The sequence below is a fragment of the Alosa pseudoharengus genome, unplaced genomic scaffold, assembly GCF_046254945.1.
Source record: "Alosa pseudoharengus isolate Yale_2024_CS ecotype anadromous, Long Island Sound unplaced genomic scaffold, YU_APseudo_1.1 YU_APseudo_1.1_scf_6, whole genome shotgun sequence".
Taxonomy (NCBI): domain Eukaryota; kingdom Metazoa; phylum Chordata; class Actinopteri; order Clupeiformes; family Clupeidae; genus Alosa; species Alosa pseudoharengus.
The window spans coordinates 11217496-11231983 of record NW_027468848.1 but is presented as its reverse complement, the minus strand read 5'-3'; positions in this window follow the sequence as shown (position 1 = coordinate 11231983).

Here is a 14488-nt window from a genome sequence, read left to right as displayed (position 1 = left end):
GCCTTGGCTTTTGTTTGATGACTAAGAACAGGCAATTTGAGATTTGTGGTGTGAATTTGTTGAGAGTAAATGGTCTACCACAGAGTATAAACACATTGAACAAGTTCAGTGTTGATCCACAGCAACAACTTACTTTTGACTTTGCACATGGTGACTCTAATTCAAACACAGAAATGTCTGACTCTAACCTTGGTGGCATAACAGTTATTAGTAGTGATGAAGAGAATGAGATGGATTCAGGTGTGGTGAGTGTAGGTGTAGCGCCGGAATTAGATGTTGAATCAGAAGAGCGATATAGTTGTAATCTTGCAGAGAATGAAAGTTATGCAAACACAGGAATGTTTGACAGAGAGTTGGAGCTTATAGCAGACCATAACAGTGATGTGAAAGACTGTGATTCAGATGTGTTGTTTGCTGCAGATTTGCCTGCAGATGTGAAACATTTCAATCCTATATCTAAATTAGTTGCACTGGAAATGTGTAAGAAATTGAATGTGCAGTTTGAAGGTGATACTAATGACTTGGCCCATAGAGATATACCATTAGGTTCTCCATGCCAACCTATTTCCATGAAGGAAGACGGTAATTGTTTTTTTCGAGCAATCAGTCATGCTGTGAGTGGTTCAGAAGAACGTCATGACAAGTTTCGGTTTGCTTTGGTGAAATATATGGAACATAATCGAGTGCAGTGTAAACCTTATTTAAGGGCGGAGTACAAATCTGTTTCTGAATACCTTAAGAAGTCAGGAATGAGATATGTTGGTAATTGGGCAACAGAAGTCGAAATTCAGATGATGGCCAATTTTTTGCAAGTGGATGTGCATACCTTTAGTGGTGGCAAGTGGTTGTCATACAGATGTATGAATAGTACAGATAGCACAGGAGGCATATATTTGGATCATTGTAATGGAAATCATTACAATGTTGTAGTTTGTGTAAAAGATGTTGATATGCAGTGTTGTGATCAATGTAAAGCTCAGGTTATAACACAAACTAAACATATTCAAACAAGACAAAGTGTAATTACATGTGCAAGTACTAGGTCAATTTTGAATGAAGAGATGGATGTCCAGCTTAACTCAAATATTGATTCAGATGTGGTGTGTTTAAACATCGATTTCATTGATGAAAATGAACAGCAATGTAATTCAAATTTGACGGATAATGGAAATTCTGTAGAAATGGATTTTGATGTTACACATGATATTAGTAGCAATGTAGGACATGATTTTGATGTGGAGTTTACAGCAGATTTGCCTGCATCTGTGGCATATTTTAATCCTATATCTGAAGCTTGTGCTGTGGAAATGTGTAAGAAATTAAAAGTAGAGCATAAAGGTGGTATGGAAGTCGAGGAGGATAAATTAGACCACGGTGTTATGCCATTAGGAGCTGTGTGTCAAACTAGGGACATAAATACAGATGGTGACTGTTTTTTTCGAGCCGTTAGTCATGTTGTGAGTGGTTCAGAAACAGATCACAGATTGTTTCGGCTTGCCGTGGTAAAATATATGGAGCGTAATCAAGCAGAGTGTGCGCCATATTTAAGGAAGGAGTATAGCAGTGTTTCTGAATATATTGACAAGTCGAGAATGGGATATGTTCATAATTGGGCAACTGAAGTTGAAATTCAGATGATGGCCAATCTTCTGGAAGTTGATGTGCATACATATAGTGGTGGCAGGTGGTTGTCATACAGATGTGCAGAGAGTACAGAGTCAACACATGGCATATATTTGGAGCATTGTAATGGAAACCATTATAATGTTGTGGTTTGTGTAAAAGATCCTAATATGCAAAAGTGTAGTGGTGGGTGTAAAATTGAGCTTCTGGCACAAAGGCAAGGTGTGCAAACAAGACAAAAAACTAGGAAGCGTAGTCACATGGAATCAGATGTTGATGTAGAGATTGATGTTGAACTTGAGTTGCATAACAATGAGGAAATACAAAGAGACAGTTATTCGCAACAGTCAAAAAGGAGGAATTGTCTTAAGATTGTAGAATGTAGATCTGCAGTGAAACAGAAGGCGAAGGTGATTGGTGACCAACGTTTTCTTAAAAAAGAATATGACATGGTGAGATATAAAAAAAATGCTGCTATCAGAAAAGTAAGAAATCTAAAATACCAAGATAATGTCCACTATAGGATGGCTGTGATGCAATCAACTAAACAAAGGTATCAAAATAATCTTCAATATAGGTCAGCTGTGCAGCAAGCAAGTGTACAAAAGTACAAAAATAACCCACAGCATAACTCTGCAGTGAGGAAAGCGGGTGTACTTAAGTATAAAACTAATCCAGAGCATAACTCTGCAGTGAGGAAAGCGAGTGTACTTAAGTATAAAACTAATCCAGAGCATAAGTCTGCAGTGAGGAAAGCGAGTGTACTTAAGTATAAAACTAATCCAGAGCATAAGTCTGCAGTGAGGAAAGCGAGTGTACTTAAGTATAAAACTAATCCAGAGCATAACTCTGCAGTGAGGAAAGCGAGTGTACTTAAGTATAAAACTAATCCAGAGCATAAGTCTGCAGTGAGGAAAGCGAGTGTACTTAAGTATAAAACTAATCCAGAGCATAACTCTGCAGTGAGGAAAGCGAGTGTACTTAAGTATAAAACTAATCCAGAGCATAAGTCTGCAGTGAGGAAAGCGAGTGTACTTAAGTATAAAACTAATCCAGAGCATAGGTCTGCAGTGAGGAAAGCAAGTGTTCTGAAATACAAACATAATCTTGATCATAGATCAGCTGTACAACAAGCCAGTAAGTCGAAGTATTTTGCAAATCTTCAACATCGTGAAAATGTAAAAAGATGCAATCGTGAAAAAAGGCAACAATGTTTGGAAAGTGTCAAAGAATTTGAAACAGTTATGGCAGCATTTTTGAATAAAGTGAAAGACGGTCCCGATTATGTTTGTTGTGTGTGCCATCGGCTGCTTTTCATTCATCAAGTCAAACAGTGTACCAAGGATGAATATACAAAAACAACACAAATGTGTTTTCTTGCCGATAAGTGCATTACTGAAGACTATTTACATAAGTGTAGGGAATATTGTGCTGATCAGTGTCAATGGGAAAATTCATGTAGAAGACAGTTATGGATTTGTCATACTTGTCACTCTAGGCTGAATAGAGGTCAAATGCCTCCAGAGAGTGTACACAACAATTTGTCATTGTCAGCCATTCCTATGGAATTGAGATGTTTAAATAATTTGGAAAAACATTTAATTGCTTTACATATTCCATTTATGAAAATGTTGGCATTACCAAAAGGTGGACAAAATGGAGTTCATGGTCCAGTGACGTGTGTACCTGCAAACATTGTTGAAACCACAAATGTTTTGCCACGTTCAGATGTTGACCATTCCCTTTTGCGTGTAAAACTCAAAAGGAAATTGACATACAAAGGGCATTACAAATATGAATTTGTGAATATGCAGCATGTAGGCCAAGCATTGGCATATCTGAAACAAAACAATAAGTACTATACAGATATAGAGTTTAATGATGCTTGGCTGAATGTTTTTTCAAAAGATGATGATGATGAGATAATGCATGAAAATGATAGTACAGAACCATGTGCCAGCAACAATGATGATGAGCTTCTACATGACAGGCAGCAGCATTGCATGTACATGGACACTTGTCTTCAGCCAGTAGATATTGGGCAGGAAGTGTTGGACCATTATTTGGATAGCATTGTGAATGTTGCTCCCGCTGAGGGAAACACTCCTGTGAAAATGCTTTTAGATAAATCTAACGAGGCCAAATGTTTTCCTGCGTTGTTTCCAGAAGGGTGTAATACTTACAGCGATTCCAGGAACGAAAGGCTGACACTGTGTAGGTATTTTAACCTGCGGATTTTGAATGCAGATGGAAGATTTTCTGAGAATGTTGAGTACATTTTTTACGCTCAGTATTTGTCTGAAATTGAACAGGTAGTATCAAATGTGTCCATAGCCTTAAGGAAAGGGAAAGGGAAAGCTAAAGCAAGGGCTGTAGGTGCCGACATGCTAAAAGACACAGAATCTTTGACCAAATTACTTCAACATGATGAAGGTTACAGATTTTTGAAACCTATACGTGGGAGTCCTGCTTTTTGGCAAGGTGTGCAAAAAGACTTATTTGCTATGATTAGGCAGTTGGGCATTCCCACTTGGTTCTGTTCGTTTTCATCAGCTGATATGCGTTGGACCAACTTGTTGTCCAGCATTTTGCAACAGGAAGGTAGAAATGAAAATGTTGACACTTTGGAGTGGGCAGACAAGTGTGAGATGTTACGACGGAATCCTGTCACTGCAGCACGCATGTTTGATTTTAGGTGGCATTGTTTTCTGAAGGATGTGCTCATGTCTCCTTCTCATCCAATTGGTAAGATTGTTGATTACTTTTACAGAGTAGAGTTTCAGCAGAGAGGATCACCACACGTGCATTGTTTATTTTGGGTTGAGAATGCTCCCCAGATAGATAAAAACACAGATGCAGAAGTAGTTGAATTTGTTGACAGATATGTAACATGTGAGACACCATCTGATGACAGTGTTCTATTGGACATAGTCTCAACGGTGCAACAACATAGCAAGAGGCACTCTAAAACATGCAAAAAGAAAAGCACAGTTTGTCGATTCAATTTTCCTCGTCCCCCATCTGGCCAAACATTTATATGTCATAAGAAGGAAGAGAGTGATGATGAGGAAACATGTGAGGATGAAAAAGAATGCGAGTGTCCATTATCAGAGGCATGTGAGTGTCCCAAACCCAAGAAGAGTAAGATGCGAAGGGATGTAGCTGAGGACATTTTGAGTAAGGTGAAGACAGCTATTGCAGATGTGGATAAACTGTATGAATCTGTACAAGACATGTTTGATACTTTAGGCATTACCCAAGAAATTTATGAGATGGCCTATGACACACTGGGAAAGAAAACACAGATTGTGTTGAAAAGACAGCCAGGTGATGTATGGGTCAATCAGTACAGTAAGCCTCTTCTCAAGTGTTGGAATGCAAATATGGATATTCAGTATGTTGTTGATGCATATGCTTGCATTGTCTACATTATTTCATACATTTCCAAGGCAGAAAGAGAAATGGGACTACTTCTAAATAACGCGCAAAGAGAAGCATCTAAAGAACGAAATCTTGATGCTAAAAGTGCTTTGAAAAAATTAGGCAGTGTGTATTTGCACAATCGAGATGTGTGTGCACAAGAAGCAGTCTATAGATTGACAAGTATGCACTTAAAAGAGTGTTCACGGAAAGTTGTGTTTATACCTACAGGTGATAACGTTGTAAAAATGAGCCTGCCATTGTCTGTCCTTAGAGGGCGGGCTGAAAGCCAAGATCTGTCCACAGATGACATGTGGATGGTCAGTACTGTTGACAGGTATAAGAACAGGCCAGATGAAAATGTGTTTAATGAGATGTGTTTGGCCATTTTTGCGTCTGAGTTCCGCATCCTTTCAGCCAGTGAGAAAAGTCCCAATCGAGTTCAATTAAAAAATGATATGGGATTTGTTTTGCGCAGAACACGATCAGCACCAGCTGTTGTACGTTACGCTGGTTTTTCCGCAACAAAAAGCCCAGAGAATTTCTACCATAGCATTTTGCAATTGTTTTTGCCCTATAGGATGGATGTTCAGTTGAAACCACCCGGATACGATAGATTTGAAGACTTTTATAACAATGGACATGTTTGTTATGCAAATGAAATTTTACAGTCTGTTAAAGTGATTGTGGACCAGAATAGGAATAGTTTTGAGGTGGATGCTGATTTATTGCAGTCAGCCGAGCAGGAAGTGAATAACGGTATATTGGAAGACGCATGGTGTCAACTTTGTCCTGAACAACAGCTGGAACGCTTAGAATGTGAGCAAGTACGCATTGAACAGGCTCAGTTAGTAGATGATCCTGCTGAAAATATTCCAGATTTGGCTGATGGTGACAAACAAAACTTGCATTTGGAGAAGCAAAAAAATTCAATGTGTAGAGCTGAAGGCCTGGCTTTGCTAAGGTCTTTAAATGTCACCCAAATGTCAGTATTTAACAAAATCAGACAGTGGTGTTTACACAAAATTCAAGGAAAAGGGCCCCCACCATTTCATGTGTTTATCACAGGCGGTGCTGGAACTGGCAAAAGTCATTTAATTAAAGCCATACAGTATGAGGCAAATAGACTTCTGTGTAGAACCAGCCATAACCCAGATGATCTTTGTGTGCTGTTAACTGCACCAACTGGCATTGCTGCTCACAATGTGAGAGCTGCCACAATTCACAGTGCATTGTGCATAGGAACTAACATTAAGCTGCCATACTCTCCTCTCGGTGAAGAAAAGCTCAACACTTTGCGCTCAACATTAGGGAATTTGCAAATATTGATAATTGATGAAATCTCAATGGTTGACCACAAATTGCTAGCATATATCCATGGTAGACTCAGACAAATCAAACAAACAGGCAACTTTTCTTCGTTTGGCAATGTCAGTGTAATTGCAGTTGGGGACCATTTCCAGCTTGGGCCCGTGAGAGGTACCCCATTATATGTGGATAATCAAGGAATAAACTTGTGGAAGAGCCACTTTTCAGTTGTGGAATTGTGTACCATAATTAGACAGAAAGACACTGAATTTGCCCATATGCTGAATCGTCTGAGAACACGTACCAGAGAAAGTCCCCTTCTTCAAAGTGACATTGCTCTTTTGAAGGAACGCGAAACAGGTGAACAAAGCTCAGCTTTACACATATTTCCCACTAATGATCAAGTACAAGAACACAACACTCAACGCTTAATTGAATTTTGTGATGACTATCTGTGTGTTAAAGCACAAGATTATAAAAAGGATCACAAAACAGGAAAAGTGTTACTGAAAAGTGGGCAACATTGTAGAGTGCACAATTCAAGTCTACCAGAGCATTTATACTTGGCTGACAATGCTCGTGTCATGCTTATCAAAAACATTGACGTGGAAGATGGTCTAGTTAATGGTGTATGCGGGACTGTAACACATATAGTTAAACACGAACAAAATCCATTTCCTCTAACTGTGTACGTTCAGTTCGATGATGCTCAAGTGGGTATGCATAAAAGAAAACAATACGTTAATGAAAATGCAAACTTACAGAACTCAACACCCATATTCCCTGAAGAAGAAAGCGTAGACAACAAAGGTGGACTACGTAGGCAATTTCCTCTAAAGTTGGCGTGGGCACTAACTGTACATAAGGTACAATCTCTGACAATAGACCAAGCTGTTGTGTCACTTAACAAAGTGTTTACTGCCGGACAAGCTTATGTAGCTCTGAGTCGTGTCAAAACTCTAGCAGGGCTAATTATTCAAGACTTTAATGAGAAAGCCATTTACTGCAAGGACAAAATTCAGAACACGATCAATGAAATGCCAAAGTTCTTGTGCAACACAGATTTGGTGAAAACTATGCCCAACACATTCTCCATATACTTACTAAATGTTCAAAGTTTACAAGCACACATAGAAGATCTCACAAGTTGTGTTGAAATTCTGAGTCCTAGTTGTGTTGCTGTTACAGAAACATGGCTACCTCATAGATTCATGAACGACAGAGTAAATATCCCTAACTATGATTTTCAGAGCAGCCCACGTAGTTTAGCTTACTCAGAGGACAACTGCCAATTAAATGTCATACGCAAACAGCAGCATGGTGGAGTTGGCGTATACACAAAACGTGGATCAGTGTACAGTAGGCAAAACATTCCAAATCTGAATTTAGAATGTTCTGTGCTCCACAATAGTGATTTGGATATTACTTTAGTGGTCATTTACAGGCCTCCATCATATCCTATGACAGTATTTAAACATCATTTGGGAAATTTACTTGATTTGTGTTCAAAAATGGGTGATAACATAGTTGTTATGGGGGATTTTAACGAAGATAGCCTGAAGTCTAACTCTCTCATTAACTTCATGGCAACGAAACAGTTCACACAGATAGTTTCAGAGCCTACAACTGAAGCAGGCACATTAATAGACCATGTTTATGTAAAACATACATGCATGTACACTGTAATAGCCAAAGTAATGCCAGTGTACTTCAGTACACATGAAGCTATTGTGTGTACATTTTCACCCTAAAAATATTTATCTTCAACTAGTGTTCTGGTCAGAGAAACACAAGGTACTGCCTGAAGAGTCTTTAGTGTTTCAGTTAACATATATTCTGTTTTCTCAGTTGAAGCTGACAAATTAGGACTAAACTGTTAATATGCTTTTAAAAAACAGTAATCTGATATAGGGATAACATTGAATTTGTAACCTACTTAGTATGGTCTTTACACTGGGATAGACAAAAAGTATCAGTTTATAATTGATATTATCCTTGTTAACTGGTGGGAGATCTGTTGTGTTCTGCTCACAACAATATAGATAGTGTAGGGAATGTGTAGGCTATCGTACACTAGGATAGACAAGGACTAGCAGTTTACAATTGATAGTGTCCTTATAACTGGTGGGAGATCTTTGTTGTTTTGTGGTTTTGTCAGCAACATTGATATATAGTATGATATTGTATAGTATGATAGTGTATGATATAGTATTGATAGTGTCCTTATAACTGGTGGGAGATCTTGGTTGTTTTGTGTTTTGCTCACAGCAACATTGATATATAGTATGGTCTTTACACTGGGATAGACAAGGAGTATCAGTTTACAATTGATAGATCTTGTTGTTAGTGTTCTGCTCATAACAACATTGATGGTGTAGAGTATTCTGTGCTAAAGTAAACCATTATTTCATCATGGGAAAATGTCTTCTGCTTTAGATCATTGCTATTTTATTTAGTTGATTGTGTAATATTCCATGTCAATGTCCATGCCTTCTTGCCTGTGCCTGTTGAGCGGTCCACGATCTGGCACTCTTGACAGAACAGGGCCAACAAGCAGGTAAACATTGACATGTAGACACTGACAGCAACACTATAGAGTATTCTGTGCTGAATTAAACCATTTTACATCATTAATGGGTTTGTGTTTCCATCATTTCAACAGTATAGCTACTTCATTGTTGCAAATTGTTTCCCTATTTCAACAGTATGGCTACTTCATTGTTGTAAATAGTTTATCTATCAAATTAACCACTTCTTACATTATTCTAAGCATATGCCATACTGTTGCCATTGATGGCTTTGTTTTGCCCATAGTCACAAAAAAGCAAAAGGCACTGGTAGAGGTACTTTCACATTAGTGAAATGGGGTTCAACTCCCTGCATTGTCCTTGCTGTAAATGTGACTGTGAACCAATCTCCCCCACTTAGAATACACAAGAATACTGACCTTCTTATTTCATATGTGCTCTCTATTTACCAACTTGGTATTACCTTTCTACTGTTGTGTGTGTGTGTATGTCTCTGTCTCTCTCTATGTGTGTGTGTGTGTGTGTGTGTGTGTGTGTGTCTCTGTGTGTGTGTGTGTGTGTGTGTGTGTGTGTGTGTGTGTGTGTGTGTGTGTGTGTGCATACATGAGGTACATGTGTACGTTTCTATCTCATGTTTGCAATGTACAGGCAGGTCAGTGTTATTATGTGTGTTTGTGTGTCTGTATGTGTGTGTGTGTGACTGGAGTGTGTGTGTGTGGCTGGAGTGTGTGTGCTTGTGTGTTTGTGTGTGTGTGTCTGCATGTGTGTGTGTGTGTGAGAGAGACACACACAGAGAGAGAGAGAAAGAGCGTTTGTGTGGTGTGTAATGACACACATGTGTTTTTTGACTGGTCATGTTCATAGCAATGTATTTTTTCTGTGTCAGATTCTGTAAGTGTGTGTGTGTATATATGTTTGTGTGTGTGTGTGTGTGTGTGTGTGTGTTTGTGATACATGTGAATATCATCACAATAATGATATCTTAAGTTTTGTAAAGTTTCAGATTAATGAGTTGAGGTATTAACAATTTCTGGTACATGTCCTGCTTGGCCAGGTGGTGGCACTATGCCAGGCAGGCCAATTGGGTTTCTGGATATCATCATAATCATAATATCTACTCACTTGTTAAGTTTCAGACCATTCATTCAAACCAAAGAACATTTCTGGCACATTTCATGCTTGGCCAGATGGTGGCGCTATGCTAGCCATCTGAATGACACATGTTGGGTGTCTGGATATCATCATAATCATAATATCTATTCACCTGTTAAGTTTCAGACCATTCATTCAAACCAAAGAACATTTCTGGCACATTTCATGCTTGGCCAGATGGTGGCGCTATGCTAGCTATCTGAATGACACATGTGCATATCATCACAATAATGATATCCAAAATTGTATACCTACTAGGTTTCAAATAAATCAGTTAAGGCATTGCCCATTCTGTCACACATTTCCTGTTTGGCCAGGTGGTGGCGCTATGCCAGGCAGGCCCATTGGGTGTCTGGATGTCATCATAATCATAATATCTATTAACCTGAGAAGATTCAGACCATTCATTCAATGTACTGTGACTTTATGACACATTTCCTGTTTATGTGGTGAGATATTAAAACCATAATATATTACAACATATCAAAAATCCCTTCGCAATTTAACATCAGCAACATCTTGGCATAATGTGTGTGAAATTTCACATGAATCTGACAAACCGTTTAGGAGAAGTATGTTAAAATTGATCATGTGACATCAGTGTAATTGCCATTCTTTCTGTTGCCAGTTGGTGGCGCTATGCCAAACATGCATTATGGGCATGTGAATATTATCATTAACATGGTATTGAATGACCTGTGAAATTTAAAACATTTCAAGCCATGAATGGTGAATTATGACACATTTATTGTTTATGTGGAAGGGTATTAAAATTAATAACTTCGCCATTTCGTCAAATTACAACATAAAAAAAAATAGCTTCACAATTTATAATCAGAAACATCTCGACGTCATGTATACCAACTTTGACATGAATCGGATCAACCGTCTAGGAGGAGTACGTTAAAATTGATCATGTCCACAACGCACAAATTCTCAATTACCTCACTTCCTGTGGGCGTGGCTAATGGCATGTTAATACAAAAGTTGTTTGGTTTTGGGAGTTACATACACCCACCAAATTTGGTGAGTGTATCTAAAACTATATGCCAACCACAAGTCACAGTGACATAAGGGGGCGCTATGGAGTTCCTGGGCAACGCCCGGTGCCAAGCTTTTATCCCTGTCTATTCACTGTACCACTTGATGTGTGTGCCAAATTGCATGCGTTTTCACCCATGGGAAGCACCTCTTTTGGCATCACAATTCATCACATTTTAGTCCGCACAAAATCCCAAATACCTCACTTCCTGTTGGGCGTGGCTAATGCAATGTACATAGGAAAGTTGTTCATCTTGGGGAGATACACACACCTACCGAATTTGGTGTGTCTAGCTGGAAGTATGTGCCAACCACTGGATCAATCACCTAAGGGGGCGCTACTGAGTCACTGGGCCACGCCCGGGGCCAAGCCTTTATGCCTGTGTAGCCAGTGTGATACCAGATGTGTGTGCCAAATTCCAAGACTTTTCATCCATGTTAACCACCTCAAAAATAGCAAAAAGGTGAACAAATAATAATAATAATAATAATAATAATAATAAATATAGCCGCAAGCGGCAATGGCGTGCCCGAGCACCTGCGGGCCGCAACCCGTGACATGTCGGAATCCAACAAAGCACCGACGTGGTGCGTTTGTGAAATGTACATATTTGATGCGTGTGCTATTTGTTTTTGTATTTTATTTTCTGCCACATGTACTTGCTTGGCCAGGTGGGGGCGAAATGCAAGGCAGGCCCATTGGGTGTCATCATAATCAGAATATATATTAACCTGAGAAATTTCAGACCATTCATTTTAAGCAAAGAACATTTCTGATACACTTTTTGGTTGGCCAGATGGTGGCGCTATGTTAGGCATGGAAATTACACATGTGAATATCATCACAATAATGATATCCAAATTTTTTGTAAACAGATCAATCACTTAAGGCATTGTCCATTTTCTGGCACATTTCCTGCTTGACCAGGTGGTGGCGCTATGCCAGGCAGGCTCATTGGGTGCCTGGATATCATCATAATTATAATATCTATTACCATGAGAAGTGTCAGACCATTTATTCAAAGCATAGAGCATTTCTGGCACATTTCCTGCTTGGCCAGATGGTGGCGCTATGCTAGGCCTGTGAATTACGAATGTGAATATCATCACAATAATGATGTCTGATATTTTATAAAGTTTCAGATCAATCACTTAAGGCATTGTCCATTTCTGGCACATTTCCTGCTTGGCCAGGTGGTGGCGCTATGTCAGGCAGGCCCATTGGGTGTCTGGATATCATCATAATCATGATATCTATTAACCTGAGAAGTTTCAGACCATTCATTCAATGCACTGTGATTTATGACACATTTCCTCTTTATGTGGTGAGATATTAAAATCATATCAAATATATAAGTTATCAAAAATCCCTTCACAATTTAACATCAGCGACATCTTGGCATAATATTCGCCAAATTTCAAATGAATCTGACAAACCGTCTAGGAGGAGTATGTTCAAATTGATCATGTGAAATCAGTATAATTGTCATTCTTTCTGTTGCCAGGTGGTGGCGCTATGCCAAACATGCATTATGGGCATGTGAATATTATCATTAACATGGTCTTTAATGACCTGTGAAATTTAAAACATTTCAAGCCATGCATTGTGAATTATGACACATTTATTGTTCATGTGGAAGGGTATTAAAATTAATAATTTCGCCATTTCGTCAAATTACAACATATCAAAAAAAGGCTTCACAATTTATAATCAGGAACATCTCGGCGTCATGTATACCAACTTTGACATGAATCGGATCAACCGTCTAGGAGGAGTATGTTAAAATTGATCATGTCCACAACGCACAAAATCTCAATTACCTCACTTCCTGTGGGCGTGGCTAATGACATGTTAATACAAAAGTTGTGTGGTTTTGGGAGTTACATACACTCACCAAATTTGGTGTGTGTATCTAAAACTATATGCCAACCACAAGTCACAGTGACATAAGGGGGCGCTATGGAGTTCCTGGCCAACGCCCGGTGCCAAGCTTTTATCCATGTCTATTCACTGTATCACTTGATGTGTGTGCCAAATTTCATGCGTTTTCACCCATGGGAAGCACCTCTTTTGGAATCACAATTCAGCACATATTTCATCACATTAGTCTGCACAAAATCCCAAATATCTCACTTCCTGTTGGGCGTGGCTAATGCATTGTACATAGGAAAGTTGTTCATCTTGGAGAGATACAGACACCTACCAAATTTGGTGTGTGTAGCTGAAATTATATGCCAACCACGGGATCAGTCACCTAAGGAGGCGTAAGGGGGCGCTAGCGAGTCCCTGGGCCATGCCCGGGGCCAAGCTTTTGTACCTAGCTGCTTTGTGTGACACCTGATGTGTGTGTCAAATTTCAAGACTTTTCGTTTATGTTAACCACCTCAAAATATATGCCAACCACGAGATCAGTCACCTAAGGGGGCGCTAGCGAGACCCTGGGCCACGCCCGGAGTCAAACTCTTGTACATAACTGCGATGCGAGACACTTGACGTGTGTGCCACATTTCAAGAGTTTTCGACAATGTTAACCACTTCAAAAACAGGAAAGCAAAAAAGTAGAATAATGAATAATAATAATAATAATAATCCTTACAAAAACAATAGGGCCTTGCGCCCTTCGGTGCTCGGGCCCTAATAATAATCCTTTCAAAAACAATAGGGCCTTGCGCCCTTCGGTGCTCGGGCCCTAATAATAATAATAATAATCCTTACAAAAACAATAGGGCCTTGCGCCCTTCGGTGCTCGGGCCCTAATAATAATAATCCTTACAAAAACAATAGGGCCTTGCGCCCTTCGGTGCTCGGGCCCTAATAATAATAATAATAATCCTTACAAAAACAATAGGGCCTTGCGCCCTTCGGTGCTCGGGCCCTAATAATAATAATAATAATAATAATAATAATAATCCTTACAAAAACAATAGGGCCTTGCGCCCTTCGGTGCTCGGGCCCTAATAATAATAATAATAATAATAATAATAATAATCCTTTCAAAAACAATAGGGCTTCGCGCCTCGCGCACCGTCGGTGCTCGGGCCCTAATAATAATAATCCTTACAAAAACAATAGGGACTTGCGCCCTTCGGTGCTCGGGCCCTAATAATAATAATAATAATAATAATAATCCTTTCAAAAACAACCTCTCGGTGCGCAAGGTCGGTGCTCGGGCCCTAAATATAAACTAATAGAGCCCATACGAAGTATAACTATTAATCTAATATAAACTAATAGGGCAATTCCATGCAAAGGTCATCCTTACCATGGGAAAAAAAAGTTGTGCATACGCAAATAGAACTGTTGTTAAAATCTTCATTTAGGTCTATGTTTTATTGTTTGTAACTGATCTGATTGAATTTGATGGAGAATGACACTCTTTTTACATCATAAATATGGTGTGCAACCATACAGAAAC